Raw genomic sequence first — 20848 nt, 5'->3', positions numbered from 1 at the left:
ACCAATACTTGTTTTGGAATAGTGGGAACACAGTCAATTACATATTGGGATAAGCAGATATGTTTAGGTGTATAAGTTATAGAAATTGCTAATACACCCACTTCAATTTGAACTCTACTGGAAAAATCAATACTTAGAAAATGCAAAATGCCACCAATTACTATAGCAATTTTTAAAAACATCTTTGACATTACATGGTCATGTTTTTGTAAACAAAACTGTACAGGGATAACTTTAATCTATTTCCTAGCAAAGACTACTTATAGCCCTAAAATAAAGTTATGCATGATTTACAAGTAAATTCTCATTCATGTGTTTTCTGGCTTTTTATTGATACATCTGGTAAAATATACAAGAATTTGACTCTAAAAACTAAAGAGCAATTGAACTTTAAAATGAAAGCTACTTCAACATGAACTCTTTTAGCCTTGTAAGATATTTGTTTTACTTCATGCATGTTAGTGCCTTTCTCCTTGAACTTCAAGAAAATTTGAATTTTAACAAAATTTAAACATCTGTTTCCTAGCATGGAATCTGAAGAGCTGAATAAGTTGGTGGTGTGAGCAGAGACTTCTAAGGGAGGCCTCCTTTCCCACCTCAGCCTAGCCTGCAGATTGACATTCTCTTGTATCAGACCTTAAGACAATATCTGGCCAAAATCCAACAATTAAATGTCCCCTCTAATATCTCAGCTGTAATGAAATGAAACATCAGAATAATTATAGTTTTACAAAGTATGACCAGAATGCCTAGAAGTGAACAAAAGAACTTGTTTAGAGGTGTTTTGTCTAAAGGTGCATAAAGGTCAGAATGGTTCTTTTCATCTGAGAGGAATGTGAAACTGTTGTTGTTATAACAGGAAAAAGCTGCCTACCTCTGGAGGTTTGAGGGAAACTGTCCAGCACTCATGAGGTCATAAACAAGCTCAGGAAAAAAAGCAGGAATTTGTGGAATTCCCTAAGGCATGAAGCAATATGTTTTCATCAAAGAAGAATCAGCTGCTGCTGGGATTTGGTCTGGACCTAATCTGTTTCCACTCAGGTCTTCTCCACTCAGGTCAGGAATAGTGTGATTAGGAGCCATTCAGTTTAGATGGGAAAATAATGAAGCACTCTGAGAATTCTCTCTGTTTTTCCTGCTCTATACATGGCACATCATTTTTTGATATACAAGGTTCTGTCTAGGAAAGCTGTACAGAATGTAGCATGTCAAAACTGTGACTGGGAGATTTGGTATATAATGTTGTCCTATATTCAGAAAATGGAATCCAGGCTCTAATCACATTGAAGATTGTGGCGTTCCGGTAAAATTTCATAGTTGATATTTATATGCCTACATAGACTTAAGTGCCAAGTATTTTTGTCTTAATTTTATGATATGCAGTGAATATCATGTTAGGAAGAATATCAACTTTAAAATTGCCCTTTAAAGCTTATTGAGGGACCTATTTTCTGTAAAATTTATATAATCACAGAGAAGGAAACTATTTTAGTTTAATTAATTGTAACAGTGATCCCTCCTGTTCAGAACAGGCTTTGTCCAGTATACCTTACACTACCTAGTCACCGTCTCCTTCCCAGAGCAGCTAACAGGTTACAGTCTGATTTTTCTGGAGTAAGAATCCAAGTGTAATTAAAAATTAGTCTTTTTTTTAAAGCAAATCCATTTTAATAGTTACTGATGTTTTGACAAATTTGTGTACGAAAACAGTCCCAAACTCTGAGGGACTTAAAACTGGAAAGGTTTGTTTCTTGATTGCATTGCATGCCCTTCTCAGACCAGGATGGAAAGAGTTCCCTTTCATGTCCTCACTGACGGAATAAGCTGATATAGCAGCTGCTGTTCGTGACATGGCCTTTCACTGTGGTCGGGGGAAGGCTGGTGGTAGTGAAATATGTTATATGTTATTTCTGCTAACATTTTATTGGCCAAAGTAAGTCACATAGCCATGCCTAATTGTAGAGAGGGAGGAAGTGCAGTCCAACCAGAACCATGGTCTTGGTGAAAGACCCAGTGACTATTTCAGGGGCAACTTGGCAAAATAGATCACAATTAAAAATGTATGGCTTTGACCTAGTTTTAGGAATTTATACTATGGGGCAAGCATGTTTATTTCTGTGTTCTTTGTAATTGCAAAAAGTTAAGATCTTAAAAAATGTATCTGGTTAAAGAAATCAAGTTAAATCCATCAGTGAGATACTTCATAGCCTTTCAAAAGAGAGTGCGATATTTTGAATTAACATGGAAAGCTATATTCCAAGGTAATATTGTTAGTAACTAAGTGAATGTGTGTGTGGCAGTGGTGGTGGTGGTGGTAGGAGTGGTGGAGTTTGTGTAAGTGTGTGTGTGTGTGTGTGTGTGTGTGTGTGTGTGTGTGTGTGTGTGTGTGTGTGTATGTATTAGTGTGGGCTAATACATACAAAACTCTTAGAAGAGTGCTTGGCAAAAATAATAATAGTACCTGATACTAACATGCAGTTTACTCTAGGTAAGGCACTCTTCTAAATGTTGTGTTATCTCTTAAGTCATTTGATACAACCATAATGTTAAGTGATAGTATTCTCAGTTTTCAAGTGAGGAAACTCAGAGTATATACACCAACAATTGATAGAATGGTATTTGTGAAACTGAGATAAGTGTCTTTGAGAAGACATGTTTTTATCATGACCACATATTACTTTCAGAGTAAAACTCTCGTAAAATAAATAGACCCTGTGATGACGAACTAAGAGCAGCTGAGTTGCTCTGCTAGAATGTATATACACCTCTGTATCCTGACATGTCATTTTTTTTCTATATATGGAAAACACTTAGGACCTGAACTTTGAACTCCAATTCTTCTCATTGTCATAATGAAGGAAAGCCTGAGCTCACCATGTTTGATACCAGGTTATTTTTCTGTGATAATCTGTGATGGGTGTGATCATTGTCAAGTATTTTCCCCTCTTGCTAGGTTCTATATCCCTGTGCTGTTGCCATCAGGCTTGGCTAAGTGTTTGGCTTTGCAAGTGGTGCACACTGCTTTCAAACAGAGGCCTTCAGAATCACAATGGGGCTGCATTCGTGTTCTTTTCTTTGCAGTGTGAAGGCCAATATCCAGACAGGGACTTCTTCTTTATCCTGGATCTTGGAGTGAAGAGAACAGGAAGAGCAGCTGTCATTATTACATTTATTTTTAATGTATTTAATGTCAGATAGATTATACACCAAAAACACAGGAACAGGCTTGAATAATACTGTGTCTTGAGGTACAGCTTTCGAGTCTGGGTTCTAAGAGGAAATCTGAAGAAAAGGAGTGTAGTTGCTGGAAGAGCAGTCAGAATCTATTATTATGCTACAAATTTTCCTGAAAATAAATGTAAAGACAGGAAGAAGAGGTGGTAATATAAGGAATACTAATAAAATAATTGAAATATTCAATTGAATTGTGATATCTTAGTGATTATTGTGAGGCCTGTGGCAGGCAGGCTATCTGGTGGTCTCCAATAATATCCAGCACCTGAAATTCTCCCTGTGTAATGCTCTCCCCTCAAATGTGTGCTGGTGGCCCAGTGACCTGCATCTAACCAATAAAATGGAGCCATGGTGATGGGATCTCACTTTGTGATTTGCTTACAAAAGACTGTAACTTGCATCTTGATAGCTGTAGTCTATAGTCAAAGTCAACAGCTTAATAGTCTATAGATACTCTTCTCCTTGGTGGCTTGGATGAAGCAACTTACCCTTTTGGGAAAGCTCATCCAGCAAGAAAATTAGGCCTAATTAAGAAAATAGTTCTGTTAGGAACTGAGGTCCTTAGTCCAAGAACCATTTAGAAACTGAAATTCTGCCAACCTTATATAAGTGAGTTTAGAAGGGAATACTTCTCCAGTTGAGCCCTCAGATAAGCCCTCAGCCCTGCTTGACACTCTGACGGAAGCTTTGTGAGAGACTCTGAAGCTGAGGACCGCTCAAGCTATGCCCAGATTCCTGACTCTCAGGAACTGTAAGATAAATATGTGTTGTTTTAAGCTGTTTAGTGTGTGGTGATTTATTACACAATAGTAGATAACCAATGCAACACTTTGTTTATGACTAATTTCTTCAGCATAACATGGCTTGACATTACAGTGCATATTGTGTAATGTATATTTAGGCAAAGCTGAGTGTATAAAACATTTAGTGTCAGAATCAACTGATGTGCTTGTTAAAATAGTTAGGTGCCCCCCTCCCTTCAAGTTTTGATTCAGCAAACCTTTGGTGGGTCTTCAGAATTCAAATTTCTAGCTTTCTAGATATTTTAGTTTCATATTGCTGTCACAACAAACCACAAACTTAGTAAATGTATTACTTAATAATTCTGGAGGTCAGAAGTCAGAAATAGGTCTGCTTGGGTTAAAAATCAAGATGTCCTCTTTCTGGAATCTTAAAGGAGAATGTGTTTCCTTACTCTTCCCAACTTCTAGAGGCTGTCCACATCCCTTGGCTTGTTGCCCCTTCCTCCACATTCAAAACCAGCAGTGCAGCATCTTCAGCTCTCTGACTTTGACCCTGGCTCTCTTGCCTCTCTCTTTCACTTATAAAGACCCTTGTGATTACAATGGACCCACCTTATTAATCCAGGATAATCTTGCCATATCAAGACCCTCGCTCATATCCGCAAAGTCTCTTTTGCCATGTAAGGTAACATGTGTACAGGTCTCAGGCGTTAGGATGTAGGCCCACTGATGTTTTTTTTTATTTTTATGGACTCACTATTCTGCCTACCACTTTAGGTAGTGGTAATACTGCTGGCCCAGGGCCTACACTGTGAGTATCAATGTTTATAGATCATTGTAAGAACCAAGCTCCTCCTTCCTTGGATGTTACTTGCTGCCCTTATGCCTGCTCATAGTCTTGCTCTCCCTGAGATTCCATGGCTGCTGTTCTCTCTGTGGGCTGGAAACTTCTTGTCTCAGTATTTATATATGGAGGATTGAAGGAAGAAGTTTGCTGTATTGATGAAGTTAAAATGTTTGTTAGGCAGCTCTTTTATGATTTTTAATTTTTATCTGTTTTTAGTGTTTATGTTTTACTGCAGCAAAAATGTACATTGGTGATATTGTTTTTTTCCTAGTAAGTCAAATTCCAAATTGGTTTTAAAGCTCTCCAATGTATGTTCCACAATTCAATGAGATCAACGATAACACCAGGATGACTAGAAATGATAATAGACTAGAAATATTTACTATCAACACTTTTCTCACATTTTCATCTTTTCTTAACTAAAAGACATTTTTTTTTCTTTTAATGTGTAAGTATGTACACAAGTATATGGATATTGATTCTGGCATTTAAAAATGCCTTGAGTTTGAATAATTAACGATTCCCTCTAAGAGAAGCATAATTGTTGGCAATCAATTGAATGATTAAGACTGAAAGTTAGAAAAAAGAAATACCATCTACCCTTGTCTGTCACCCTTCATAGTGGCACAATTTTAGAAGGTGTGATATGTGTGTGTGTCTGTGTGACAAAAATCTCGTAAAGGACAGGAATATGTCTTTAGATTTAATGTCTACATATTTTCCCTCCTAGCATGCTCAGAGGCTCTGATAGTTTTTACCTCTTTTAGGAACTTTTGGTATTAACTTACAGTGTTCAAAATTCCAGGGAAGTTACCTGATTCAATTTGGGATTATTAAGGATGTTAAGGGTAAAAAGAAAAATAAAAAAGCTCCAGCTCTTAATATATGCCTCAATTGATTTCTGTTTTACAATCAGTTATTATTTGCAGGTGGTAGTTAAAGAACTATGTTTTGTTGAGGAAGGTCCTTGGTGATCTTCTGCCAGTCCTTGTTTTCCAGAATATTTGGGATTCTGATAGGTAAAACACTTTGCTATCTCTTCGTCTGTGTAGCGTTCCTGTGCCACTACATCAGCAGATGTCAGGAACCTTGGTCGTCTCATTTGTACCCCTGCATTCACCTTTACAAGTACTCCAGCAAACAGTATTCTATAGCCATATTTAACCCCAGTTATGTCAACTGTGTGGGGGTTTGGGGTTTACATAAAGTTGGTGTGTTGACTCTTCATTAACATGGCATAAAAAAAAGAAAGGAAAGTATGAACCTGTTTATTTTTTTCTACATGAAAGCACCTGCCACACTAAATGCTTTTGTGTTCCCACAGACTAGCTAAAAAGGGTAAATAAGTATGCAGTGGAAATAAAAGCTAATGGGCACCTGTGGCTATTTGACTTCATATACATGAAGTTCAAAGATAGGGAAAGTCCCAGGCTGTTGTCAACAAAACTATCATAAAGCATTTTGGGGGAACATTAAATTTGTGGTGTCTCAATTATTGAATGAAAATAATTTTTGATAACATTCTTTTAGCTGAAGATTATATAATGAACCTTCAAGCCCAATTACTTATACTATACTATTTATCAGAGGAAAGGGAATATAATGCATATGAAACATTCCTTTTGATTTTGTGAACAAATATTTTTGCTTGATTTGGCTACCTTACTTCCATGAATTCATGGATTCTCTTGCTGTTTTCCAAGAAAGTTGCTGTATGTGATTTCAGATTAAATTTTTTAATATATATATTTCATTTATATTTCCTATAAAGTTTGCTAGTTTGTGAAGTTAAAGATATTATTGTGAAATAGTTGGCAATTTTTTTACGGGTAAAGCTAATATTTTTAATAAATTTATTTTAAAAATCATTGCTTTTATAAAACACAAGAATTATAGATATACATTTATATATTTTAACACTAGGGAAAAAAACCAGCTAATGTACATTTATTATCCTCTCTATATAACATTCAAAGCAGATATTCTCTGAAAATTTTTAGATTTAAGGACATTTGTTCCTCTTGAATTATTTTAGTCCATCTCCAGAGAGTTGCTCTGTTGCCGACTTATCGGATGTGAGACAATTTACACACTATAAAAATAAGTGAAAGTAATGTGATGTGCCAGATTTCTAGTGGAGTATGAGTAATCATCCTGTTGGCATGGCAAGGAGATTCATAGAAAAACACTCTTTTGTCATTATGGCTGGAAAATAATTGTAATTAAGGCCTTTATTTATAAAAGGAAAACTCCAGTAGATTTGAAACCTAATTGAAAGTGAAAGGCTTTTTCTGTCTCTTAGCATGTTTCCTATGTGAAAGATGTGTTTTCTTCTACCACTGATTAGTTAATAAATATTTATTAAGCACTTGCTATAGCTAAGATACTATGGTAGGTAATGAGAAGGATTTTAGGAGTAAAAGGTGCCCAAATATGTATGCAGACTATACCTGATCATTGACCCAAGAGTGATGCATATACCAGGGAACAAAGGAAGCTGGAAGAAAAAGAGATGACTTCCAACCAGGGTTTAAAGGGAATGCTTAAAAAGATTCCAGCAAAGGAACCACAAGTTGAAGGTAGTATAATGGGCAAGGACAAGCAAATGACAAGTAACTGGCACAGTTTCTCTTCCGGTATGGGCAATTAGCATTTAGCCTGATATGGAGGCTAAAAAATAATTATGCAATTATATTGACAAATTCTCTTTCAAAAAAGTTGAAATGATCAATAAGTCTATATAAAATATGAATTTATATTCAATATCACTAATGATAAACTTTTCCCTAAGTGTCTATTATGCCTTCTTAATATGAAGATAACATGACCGTAAGATACTTAAATGTTTATTGCATCATTGTCTCAACTTTCAAAAATATTTTAGTGTCAAAATATTTAGTGTCAAAAATATTTTGTAATACTTATATATAGCAAGGTTATGGTGAGCATAAATACTTTGAAATAAGTATATGTGCATATATTAGTGAGGTGTGCTCAGAAATAATTTACTGATAGGTGGGTGTGATCAAAGTAGTGTAGTTCTTTTTCTAAAGCAGAAGATATGCTTTTTTCCTCAATATTAGTCAACCCTCTCTTACCATTCAGCTCACCCAGAAAGTTTACACTTCTTTTTAATTCCTTTCTGAATCACAAATGGACTGAATTGATAAATCATCAGTCACCATTCTCCAGGAACTCGAGGCATTCCCTAGAACAGGGCCCCTAAAGCACTTCTCCCTGAAATTCTCATGCCTGTAGCACACAGATCTTTATCTATATTTTATATTTTATAATTTATTCTTCTTTAAACGCTGCAGAGATTTGTCCATAAACCTATCGGTTCAGTTTGTAAAATGTGACAGATGAGGAGGTGAATCACTGCTACATTGGGGGCATTTGTAGTTAGTGGGGACAAGGGTGTTCCCAGCTGGGGCGAGGGCCCTATGAATCCACTGAAACCGAAATAAGTCAAGGGAAAAGAGCGGGTTTTGGGAGAAAGGCTTTCATTTCTTACAGTTGCTTGAGTTCACCGGCCAGGCCCGGCTCCGTCCATCTCCTCCAGCTGTGGCTTGTGCTCCCCAAATCTGCGTTGGCAAGAGCCCACTCTGTGTTGTTTCCCTACAGCCAGGTGTGCACTCTATTTGTTGCCCCCACTTCCAGGAGGAACTATGTGGGTGGGTCCTTGGTGACTGGCAGGCACTAGACCAATTATGTACCAGGAATGGAGTGGAGAGGAGAATGGCCATTTTTCTCCCCACCCCTTGCCCCAGATGGAAGGGAGGCTCTGCAGTGGTAAACACCTATTGTTATGTAAATGAATAAGGCTAGGCCAGAGAGTCTGGAAATTCTGCAATTTATCCCACAGTTAGTAATGAGAATTCATAAATACATGCACATTTTAATACAGGTGGAGCTCTAATAGTGGCTTGGTTCCTGTACAAGTCATTGGTTTCTTTCATACAAAAACTGGTCTTTCAAGTAAGGAGGCATTATTACAAGGGGTGAGCATCATCATGCCATAGGTTTGGTAGAAACCAATACACTACCATTTCCTCAATGTCCTATTTCATGTAACATTTTATGTTGAGCTAAACAGCAGTGATTCCTTTTTATAATGTGGGAGAATGGATTTTAGTGTTCATTTGTTATGCATGTTTAAAAAGACATCTGAATGGCATTTTCAGGAGCCTGAAGGCAGAAGCTGCACAAGGTAGTAGTTACCTCAGCATCAGCTAGGGACTGGGTGGAAATGCAAATCCTTAGGCTCCAGGCCAGACCTTCAAGAAGGAGGGCCCAGAAATCTGCATTTGTGCAAGCACTTCTAGGGGCAAAACAAAAACGTGATTTAGATTGTCACTTAAGAAAAGACATAAAATCTTTCAGAGTTCTTCTGGAAAACTATGCTATAAGGTTCTCATGAGCTGCCACGGCCCACTGATGTATTGTAAAGTGAGATATGAGTTAGTCATAATAGTTCATAGCAGTGAGGAATTATATTTTGATTTCTCCAGTTGGTGGGGAGTAAATCAAAATAAAATTGTATTTTGTAGAACTGTATTTGTTGATTGAATAAAATACAAAGAATGGGTAAAGGCAATCCATGAAGGAAAGCAGACTATGTACCAATTACCGCAATTATGGTGAAATAATGGGCTGTATAGTAACACTTACCTAAAGCCACCTGTGCTTCAGTTTTTCCCTCCAAGAAGAAAACCACACCTCTTAGGAAAAAGGAGAATCTAAATAATGAATCAGATGGTGAATCAGGAAGACAAGAAGGCCTGAGTAATGAGGCAGAAAAAAATCATATCAGTCAGAGTTAAATATTAAAAAAATAATTTTGTGTGTATTTTTCATGAAAGTACAACAAGCCCAAGCTTGTTTACATGTGAATCCGTTTCAGCTTTTTAATTGCCATTCCTGTGTTGGTAACAGTTCAATGCCTAGATGATGCTCTATTAAAAGAAAAAAGAAAAAATAAACAGCAGTGTTTAACAGCTCACTAACACTGATCCTATTTACTGTGTGTCAATTTGTCGCCCTTGGTTGAACAAGGAAAATATGCCATATAGAAACTGATCGTCTCTTCTGAATTACACATTTGTAGATCACCATTTCTATTTTCAGCAGGGAGTGGCAAAATTTATGCCATTTACTATCCGTTGTGTCTAATTCAGATCTTAGCAATTTGAGTGCTGTTTATAGTTTCATTTAAATGAATGTTATTAATGTTGCCCCATGTAGAAAGTAAAGCCAGCTACCATCCTGTTGGTCACTGCCTTAGTTGGCGATGCCAAATGGCTTAGTGTGCTAACTGGGGATTAGGAAACTTTGGATCTACCCCCAGCTATACCTCTAAATTTCTCACATAACATCTGTGGGTTTTATTTTATCCAATATTTAAAACAAGGGACTTGCATTAAAAGGTTGTTATAAAGTATATGATTCTATTGTTGACCTTAGAATTAAAACTTGTATTTTACTAGCAAAAGTGGGTTTGTTGAGGAATAGAGAATTGCTATTCGGGACATGCAAGCTGTGGCAAAACCATAAGCAAGTCTGGCAAAGGAGAGGAATGTTCTTTAATGGAGAAGGAGGAGCAAGTTGGAGGGATTAATCTGAACCAAAGTCCACTGGTGAAAAGTGGGAGTTCAGGGTGGTGATGCTTTCTCACTGGCTGAGTTGCAGGGATAGTCAGTTTCTTATAGAAGAGGGAATGTGTATCTTTCTGTGTTGGGGCCTGTAATTGATGATTATCTGTTGAGGATTCTTCTGTTGGGGTCTGTAATTGACAGTTCTTCTGGAATTGATGTGGAGTAGTATGGCTCTCTCTTCTAGCCTCCTGAATTCACTTTTGTGTTTTCTTATTAATTTTCATATTATAAACACTGATAATCGATCACCTTTTGGGCATAGTTCAAGGGAGGGCTGTCCAGGAAGGATCAAATTTAAACCTAAATTTAAGGGAAGTGCATAATCCAAAGCTTAGCCACCTGATAAATGAAAATTATTGAGGAACCTATTGTTAAATTATACTTTAAAATTTTCTTAAGAGAAAGTTTTATGTTATCTTATGATGAGAAATCTTGGAAGCGTTGGTAATAATTGTTAACACCATTGTAAAGCCCAGCTCTCTTCCTGTGCCTTAGGAGTCTCTTCAGAGAGATGCTCGCTGATCTTCATCAAAGGTTGCATTTGCTCATTCTGTGCTGGTGATGGGTGGCTATTGTATAGCACACTCGAAAACTTCCATATATAATGGTGGCTTATAGTAATAATATTTATTTTTCACCCATGGATCCTTAGGTCAGCTGTGGTGGCTCTGCTCAAGGCCGTGAGTGAGGTTTAGGTTTGCTTTGCATGCTGTCTCAGTGCAGGAACTAAGCTGAAGGGGACAGCTCCTAATTTCAGCATGCTGTCCCATGGTGGAGGGTAAAAGTACAAGTGAGGTAGAAGAAATTTGCATAGCTTACATGCAGAATTAACACATGGTCACTTCTGTCTGTTCCATTGGAGAGGATGTTTCTAGTAGAAAATCTGGCACAGGAAAATCTCATAAAATGATGACACCTTGATGTATGCATTTATATAGTAGTTGAGATTATACTATATATGTGGTTTTGCTGCTTTGGTTTTTTTAGATTTTCAATTATAAGTTATTATAAAAAGTTATATAAGCATTATGGTAAATTCTGAATAATACTCCATATATGAACTTTAGTTTTCTTAACTATATCCCTACTTATACACATTAAAACAGCTTCCAATTATTTGATTATATTTCGCTGCAATAGCATCCTTATGTATGAAATTATAAATCATAAGTCTGGACTAAAATTACATTTAAAGAATCAGCTTCAACTCCCAAGGTATTTGGAAGTCCTTCCATAGGTTAAATTATATGACATTATTGATATTTGACAACATTTGACTTTAAAAATAATAATTTCCTAATCTAAATAAAATAAATGAATAAAGCAGTAAATCTAAAGTAAAATCTATTTCATAATCTCCTTTTGCCTTTATTTATCCTATTATTTAATTAAGCCTGTTTCCTTAAGCATAAGTTGAAGTCATTTTTTTTTGTTTTTTCTTCTTTTTTTGTTTAATTACTTGTATTTATTCACAGGTTTTAATTTATCAGGTTTTATTATACATAAAAATGATACTACCTACATTATTTTGGCATGGGTTGGCCAAAGTGAATGACCCACATCCCCCTGCCCCAGGGAAGGGAGGGCTCCGCCACGCTCCATCCTGGGTGCCCCCCCCAGACTTCAGTATCCCTCCTGACCACCCCCCACTGCCCCAGCACCCCGAGATCCCACTGTTCCTTCTGACCTCTTTTCTGTTGCATGTTTGATCCCTGTCCTGGTCTCTCCCTGTCCCTGGTCTGTCCTGGTCTCTTCCCTCTGTCCCTGTCCTGGTCTCTCCCTGTCTATTCGTCCTGGTCTGTCCCTGTTCTGGTCTTTCCCTTTCTGTCCCCTGTTCTCTACCTGATTCTGTCCTTGGCCTCGGAGTCCAGGCTGTCAGGGCGTCTGGGGCGCTCAGAGAGCCTGCGGTTATCTTTAGAAAGATAACCAATTTGTAACATTGAGAGAAGGTGGTACTTGAAACATTGGTAAAATCAGGCTACTTTTTGAACGTTAACTTGTGGGATATTTTTAAAAAGATTCCATGGCCAGTACTGATGAGGAATGCTAATGTGTCTTTGAACTGTGTTTAATTTTAATGCACTAAGTTTACTAAGCTGCTTTTCCTTAATTGTCATTATAGTGCACAAAATATAGAGTTTGTTTTATTAATGTAAACATTGTCATATTTTTATTTCATTGCTTTTATCTAGTACTGAGGTAGAAAGGTGGAAAAATGCAATTTATAATTGACTTATCAAAATAAGTTTTAACAAAAATTGAGGAAAAATATTTCGCTTGTATATTTAAGAAATAGCTAAAATATGCAATGTTAACATAATTACATGATTAGACTGTGTCTCTTGATAAAACTAATTATGATGTGTAGAAGAAGAAACAAGAATAACTGAATAATCAATATATGTTTTACTTTCTCCTTGAAAACAGTTTTTCAAGAAGCAGTTTTGCTCAACATCTATTTTACATTATGGATTGTTACTGGGTTTGTTAGTAACAAATAAATGTAGCTTACTCTATTAAACTAAGAGGGACTTTAAGAATTCTCAAGGCTTATTATGCAAATATCTATAGGATAAAAATACAATGAATTCCAAGATATTGCTTACATTGATCTTTCATATGGTAATGTTTTTTGGGGGATTTTAACAAAATATAAATATAGAAGAAGATTTTAATAGTTTTGTTCTGTCATCACCATTACCAATGTTTGTATTATACTTTGTGGTTTTTAAAGTAATACATTATCTGAGTTTTCATATGATCCCAGAAATGGCTTTGAAGCTTCCTACACAACAGTCTTAGAATAAAGGGACCTCAGATATGCTTTAGTCCAACAGCCTAATTTAACACCTGAGTAAAGTGAGCCTGAACTTGTGTTTGTGTTTATGGTTGTGGGGGGATTAAAGTTACTGATAAATCTTCTCAACTGCTTCCCATAGCTTATCTCAGTAGTGGGACCATGCACTAGAAAAGTGGAAATAGCAGTAGGATTGTGAACCACAATACAGGACATCAGTTAAATTTTAATATCAAGTAAACAATGATTTTTCTATATACATGGTTCCATATAATATTTGGGATACACATATACTAGAAAATTATTCTCTGCTGATTTGGACTTCAGAATTAACTGTGTGTCTTGCATTTTTACTTGCTAAGTTTAGTGACTCTAATTTAGGAAATGTTATAAAATAGTTTATACTTAAAAGAGTAAGATGTTCCTGTTCCTGTTCCAACACAGACAAAAGTCTGTTGAAATCTAGTACTCAGTCCATTAGAGGAACCAGCTTTTAAGAGAAAGTCCATTTGTAGAAGGAATAGCCTGTTAATTTTGAGGTAGCCCTCTTGCTGTATAAATAATAAAGAAACACAATTTGAGATACTTTTCTTAACACATCCAAACTGGATAGTCAGATACGGAGTAAAAAAAAAAAAAAGTCATAGAGCAGGTAGCTCTGGTGAAACTATGATGGGATATTATGATTTATTCAGTGCTTACTATATTCCAGTCAAGAAATCCCTGAGAAAAGTGTTATTATTCTAATTTCCAAGATGAGAAAGCCAAGATGCCTGGAAATGAAATAACTTGCCACTTATTTCCACTAGGGGGTAGAATTAGGTTTCCAAACTGAACTTGTTTGGATGCAAAAGCTTTTGTTTTGTCTTTTTACAGCATTATACTGTTTGATGAGAAAAGAATGTGAGAAGGTTGCCTTCTCAACATTTATCCATTCACTCCTCCACACTCTCATTCTGATATCTCCTTTGCTAATAGAATATTGTTTTTGTTCATTTATCTGTCCCTTTGCCCTTATCCTAAAACCTAGGCTGTATATGATTAGTTTAAACCAATTGTAGTAATCTTTCCTTTCCCATCACTGGTTGAGGGAAGTGGTTTGCACATTTGAGTGTGTGAATCATCTGCAGGCTTGTTAAAACATAGAGTATTGAACACCCTCCCCTGCCTCTGCCACACACACAGAGACATGTGCGTGCGCGTACACACACACACATACTGTTTCTGATTCAGTTAAGTGTGTGATGTTGGAGAACATAACATTTCTAACAAGTTCCTACTGATGCAGGACTACTCTGTGAGAACCATTCTCTTAGGGATACTCTGCAAGCAGTTGTGGCCAATGAGATGAGAGAAGGCTTCTGGAAAATGCTTTCTCACTCTTAAAAGACAACACATTTGAAATACTTTGTATTCACTTAATTGCAACAAAATTCCTAAGTGATACAGAGGAATTAGAAGTTATCTCAGTTGTTGTTTATATATCTGAGCTGCTCATGGTATGCAGTTACAGATTAGTAAGTTAATAGATCCTCTTGTGTTAGCATTTATGTTTACAAATGATTTAATTTCTATATAATTTATTGGAGGTGGCCATTGCATTAAAAGACTATTATAAAAGTGCGTATTAAAGCTAATAGTAGAAACAGTAAAAAAGAATAAAATTTATGATTTTGTCATAACAAAAGTTCTAGTAAACTGTGCACTGGACACATACTCTGAGATGTATATCTAACTCTAGACTTCTAGTTTGTGTTGTTGGCTATTAAAGGGTTTTGGCACTAGATGGCATCCAAATTTTTTTTAGTAGTTAAGTATTGCCAGCCAAAGCATTCTTTGCATGCATTGGTAATTGTAAACGTTTAATATAGTTGCTTTCAGGTTATTTTAGTAAAAATATTCATTAAAATTACACAGTTTAAATAACCCATTCTTAAAATTCATTTAATATGGTGATGGCATTTGAAACAAGAATAAACACACACCTAAATTCCCACAGGAACACTTGTTACTTTAGCTGAACAAATGCTGGATTTCTGAAGTTAACAGCTCTGTTCCTCAGTTTAGTTTCTATTCAAGAAGTACTGACGAGTGCTGGTCCTCTGATGCCCACTAACAACAGTGTCAAGGTTTGCTTTATAGTTAGCTGCAGAGAGTCATAGTTTTTCTTTTCAATGACTAGGTTTTCCATTTAAAAGAGTCTGTTCTTCTATGCTTACTTGATACAATGGAACTTTTTTTGTCTTATACCATTCAAAATCCAGAACAAACTACTGAAACAAACTCAGTGCACAACTACAAGGCATCCTTTTAGGCTACTTGTCCCATGATTATTTTTTACCCATTTGAAACTTTGTTACCTGGCTCACCAAACTATAGTTCTCTGCAACAAATTTCACCTATCCCCTATGTTTCAGGATATCTGTACTTGTAGCTTCTTGTTAGATACTCAAGCCAAGTTTTCATAAACTCAGATCCTTGCTTGTTGAACTTAGATTATGCATCACCCATCTTCCACTTAAAAAAGAAAATGGTAAATCTCTTTTGGATAATTTAAATAACTTTTTGTCAAATAAGTGTTTTTCATGTTATTAAAATGGACTTCACTTTTTCTTTCATACTTATTAGTGACAACTGTATGCCAAACACTATTTAAGTCCCTTTAAATATTAACTCATATAATCCTCATCACAGGCCTATGAAGTGATACTGTTATCCCCAATTTATAAATGAGGAAAATGAAGAACAGACACATTAAGTATGTTGCCATTGTTCACACAGGTAGTAAGTGGTAGGGACAAGATTTGAACCCAAAAAGATTAGTTTTAAACATCTGAGTTCTTATCAGTCTTACATAAATAGCAACTAGAAATCCTTAAATCATTACTGTTAAGAAAAACAATTCACTGATTATAAATCTAGATAACAGTCTTTTGACTAATGTTAACCTCAAAAGCCAATGTTAGATCACCTGAATTTATTCTGCCCCTGAAAAAGTGTTGAATCTTTTAAAATAGGAAAACAGTTTATTCTCCAGACAGAAAACCTTAAGCAATACCCCACATATCAATGAGATATATTTAAATACACATATGTCATCTGCCAAGAATTTCTGTAAAATATAAAGCATGAGAAACACCAATTGTGTCATTTAACAAACTCCTAAGTACGTCTATGTGCAGTACACAACAATACAGTATAATTTTGGATATGAGTTGTTTTCCTTCTTATGGAAATAAAGTATGATGTAAAAAATTCATATGTTAAAGCTATATAAAAATGCAAATATTCTAAGCAAAATAAATAAGCAGTAATGCAATTAGGATTAGTTACTTTCTGGTTGAAGAGTTGCTTGGGTGACATTTGATTGGAAAAGGCATTTTTTTCCTTGATATGTAGGAAAGATGATAGCACATCTTGCTACAATGATGTATTTAGACAACACAAGGACAAGATGTGATCCTATCAAGAGAATGGCTGAGATATGACTTTTGGCTACTAAACATTTTCTCTGGTCTCCTGTTTGACTTAAATGTTTTTCTGGTGCGTGCATGCACATTCACTGTAATGTGTTTTCAATTTTAGTAGTGAATGTTCAGGATTACCTTTTTTATTTTGTAAATCATCAAAATGAATATTTGAGTAATGGAATTTCAGATAGTTTTGGATGATTTTGTTAATTTCCACCAATTGGAACATGAGTTATATGTGACCCCTCTAACTTAAAACTGAAGTGACTGCTGTTTGCAGATGATATTGTACATAAAAAACCCTAAAGACTCCACTCCAAAACTACTAGAACTAATATCGGAATTCAGCAAAGTTGTAGGATACAAAATTAATACACAGAAATTTGTGTCTTTCCTATACACTAACAATGAACTAATAGAAAGTGAAATCAGGAAAACAATTCCATTCACAGGTGCATCAAAAAGAATAAAATACCTAGGAATAAAACTAACCAAGGAAGTGAAAGATCTATACCCTGAAAACTATAAGACACTCTTAAGAGAAATTAAAGAGGACAGTAATAAATGGAAACTTATCCCATGCTCTTGGCTAGGAAGAATTAATATCATCAAAATGGCCATCCTGCCCAAAGCAATATACAGATTTGATGTAATCCCTATCAAACTATCAACAGCATTCTTCAATGAACTGGAACAAATAGTTCAAAAATTTATATGAAAACAACCAAAGACCACAAATACCCAAAGCAATCCTGAGAAGGAAGAATAAAATGGGGGTGGAGGGGATCCCACTCCCTAACTTCAGGCTCTACTACAAAGTCACAGTAACCAAGACAATTTGGTACTGGCACAAGAACAGAACCACAGACCAGTGGAACAGAATAAAGACTCCAGACATTAACCCAAACATATATGGTCAATTAATATACAATAAAGGAGCCATGGACATACAATGGGGAAATGACAGCCTCTTCAACATTTGGTGTTGGCAAAACTGGACAGCTACATGTAAGAGAATGAAACTGAATTATTGTCTAACCCCATACACAAAAGTAAATTCGAAATGGATCAAAGACCTGAATGTAAGTCATGAAACCATAAAACTCTTAGAAAAAAACATAGGCAAAAATCTCTTGGACATGAACATGAGTGACTTCTTCATGAACATATCTCCCTGGGCAAGGGAAGCAAAAGCAAAAATGAACAAGTGGGACTATATCAAGCTGAAAAGCTTCTGTACAGCAAAGGACACCATCAATAGAACAAAAAGGTATCCTACAGTATGGGAGAATATATTCATAAATGACAGATCCGATAAGGGGTTCACATCCAAAATATATAAAGAGCTCACACACCTCAACAAACAAAAAGCATATAATCCAATCAAAAAATGGGCAGAGGAGCTGAACAGTTTTCCAAAGAAGAAATTCAGATGACCAACATGAAAGGAAAGGAGCGACACACAGCAGCAATTCACCGGAGAATTCCGCTTTATTAGGGAAAGGTGCTGGGTTATATAGGAAGGGGCATGAGCTGATTGAGGTGTCACTTCTACAGGGCTGGTGGCTATTGGCTAGGTGCTGTGAGTGGGCGGGGGGAGAGAGGTAATTGGTCTTCAGGTGGCACTGTCAGGAACCGAGGACCTGGAAGAGAGGCCGGAAGTTCACCATCTTACTGGTGGGAACCCTTCATTCCCCCCTTTCTCCTCTATGGGGTTGTGGACGTTGCTTTCTCTCTGACTGCTTCCTGCTGAACGGGGGCGGAGAAGGGAATGAGGGCTTGAGAACTGGGAGGAAAGGGTTGATAGGACTCCCCACAGTAAGGACGAGTAGATGTGGACTTCTTCAGGTTGGAAATCAATGAAGGTCCCCTGTAACCATAGGTCGAGGACTTGTTGATTCTAAAATGGTGGTGCCAGGAGGATATGGGTGCCAGAAGCCAGGCGTCTGCGGCCATTGTTTCCAGGAACAATTTCCAGCGGAGAGAGGGGTCCATCTCAGCGTGTGGTGAGGAGGTTACGTGAGGGTGAGGGATCTTCCGTGGCCAGAAGCTGATAGTTCCTGAGTAAAAGCTGGTTGAAAGTTTGATTAGAGATTTTTCCGACTTGGGATTTGATGAACTTTATTATACAGGATAAGAAGAGACAGGCGAGAAGAATGATTATTATGGGGCCTTCAATGGGCCAGAGCCAGGTAAGGAGGGGGTTTGTTAGTATTGAAGAGAATGGGTTGGAATTGGAAGCAGAGTGGAGGCTGGAGGCAAGGTCAGTGAGTTTGGTAATGTCAGTTTCTACAATGCCGGATTCGTTGATGTAATAGCAGCACTCTTCCTGGAGGAAGACGCAGATGTCAGGGAGAGGATGGCTAGTTGCTTGAGCAGGCATTCAAGAGGTGAACTTTCAGGGAGGGATGAGGAGGCTCCCATGGCTGAAGGACAGAGAAGGAGACAAACATGGGAAGACGAAGGGAGATCCTCGGACTGGAGGCAGACCGCAAGGAGACAAAGGGCGTCCCCGATGATCTCTCCCCCCTCCCACTCGCAGCACCTAGCCAATAGCCACCAGCCCTGTAGAAGTGACACCTCAATCAGCTCATGCCCCTTCCTATATAACCCAGCACCTTTCCCTAATAAAGCGGAATTCTCCGGTGAGTTGCTGCTGTGTGTTTCTCCTTTCCTTTCACTACAGACACATGAAAAATGCTCCACGTCGCTAGTCATCAGAGAAATGTAAATTAAAACCACAATGAGATATTACCTCACACCAGTAAGAATCATCACCATCCAAAAGACAAACAACAACACATGTTGGTGAGGTTGTGGAGAAAGGGGAACCCTCCTACACGCTGGTGGGAATGTAAATTAGTTCAACCATTGTGGGAAGCAGTATGGAGGTTCCTCAAAAAGCTCAAAATAGAAATACCATTTCACCCAGGAATTCCACTTCCAGGAATTTACCCTAAGAATGCAGCAGCCCAGTTTGAAAAAGACAGATGCACCCCTATGTTTATCTCAGCACTGTTTACAATAGCCGAGAAATGGAAGCAATCTAAGTGTCCATAAGTAGATGAATGGATAAAGAAGATGTGGTACATACACACAATGGAATATTATTCAGTATAAGAAGAAAACAAATCCTACCATTTGCAACAACATGGTGGAGCTAGAGGGTATGATGCTCAGTGAAATAAGCCAGGTGGAGAAAGACAAGTACCAAATGATTTCATTCATATGTGGAGTGTAAGAACAAAGAAAAAAACTGAAGGAACAAAATGGCAGCAGAATCACAGAACCCAAGAACGGACTAACAGTTACCAAAGGGAAAGGGACTGGGGATGATGGGTGGGAAGGGAGGGATAACGAGGGGAAAAAGAAGGGGAGCATTATGATTAGCATGTATAATGTGGAGGGGGCATGGAAAGGGATGTGCAATGCAGAGAAGACAAGTAGTGACTCTACAGCATCTTACTACGCTGATGGACAGTGACTGTAATGGGTTTTTTGGGGGGGACTTGGTGAAGGGGTGAGCGTAGTAAACATAATGTTCCTCATTTAATTGTAGATTAATGATACCAAAATAAAAAAAAATGAAGTGACTGAATCTTGACATAACATTTTTTATTACTAGAGCAAGCTGTTGGTACATTGCCTTTTGATGTGGTTCTATACACTTTAGAACAGAGGATACCAACTCTTTTTTTGTATTCAAAAGACAAATATCTCTGATCAAAGTCAATCTGTAAATTTGGAGGTAATGCATTCTGCCAGTCACTGCACTGATGTTAAATCAAATGGAAGAATAAGCATTGTGTGGTATTTTAAACTGATTACATCAAAAGGCTAGTATTTTTATTGCTCCTGAGTAATAACTCTCAAATAGTTTGGCTCACTTGAGATTTGTAGATAGTCCCTCTAAGTGCAGTGGAAGTACAATTTTACATGTCCTTCATGTCCTTAACATGTAACATGTCCTTAAAGGACAACTTCCCTGCCCTACCTGTGAGTTGATTTCCAGGAGGAGGATGGATTGGCTGACTCTCCCAGGCTGCCTCACTTGAACTCCCTTTTGACCCTCCACAGTTTTCCTTAGAAGACAGTGAAGTTTA

The sequence above is a fragment of the Manis javanica genome, chromosome 7 (genome assembly GCF_040802235.1).
Source record: "Manis javanica isolate MJ-LG chromosome 7, MJ_LKY, whole genome shotgun sequence".
Classification (NCBI taxonomy): Eukaryota; Metazoa; Chordata; class Mammalia; order Pholidota; family Manidae; genus Manis; species Manis javanica.
The sequence above is the reverse complement of the archived record's forward strand: the minus strand, read 5'-3'. Positions refer to the sequence as shown.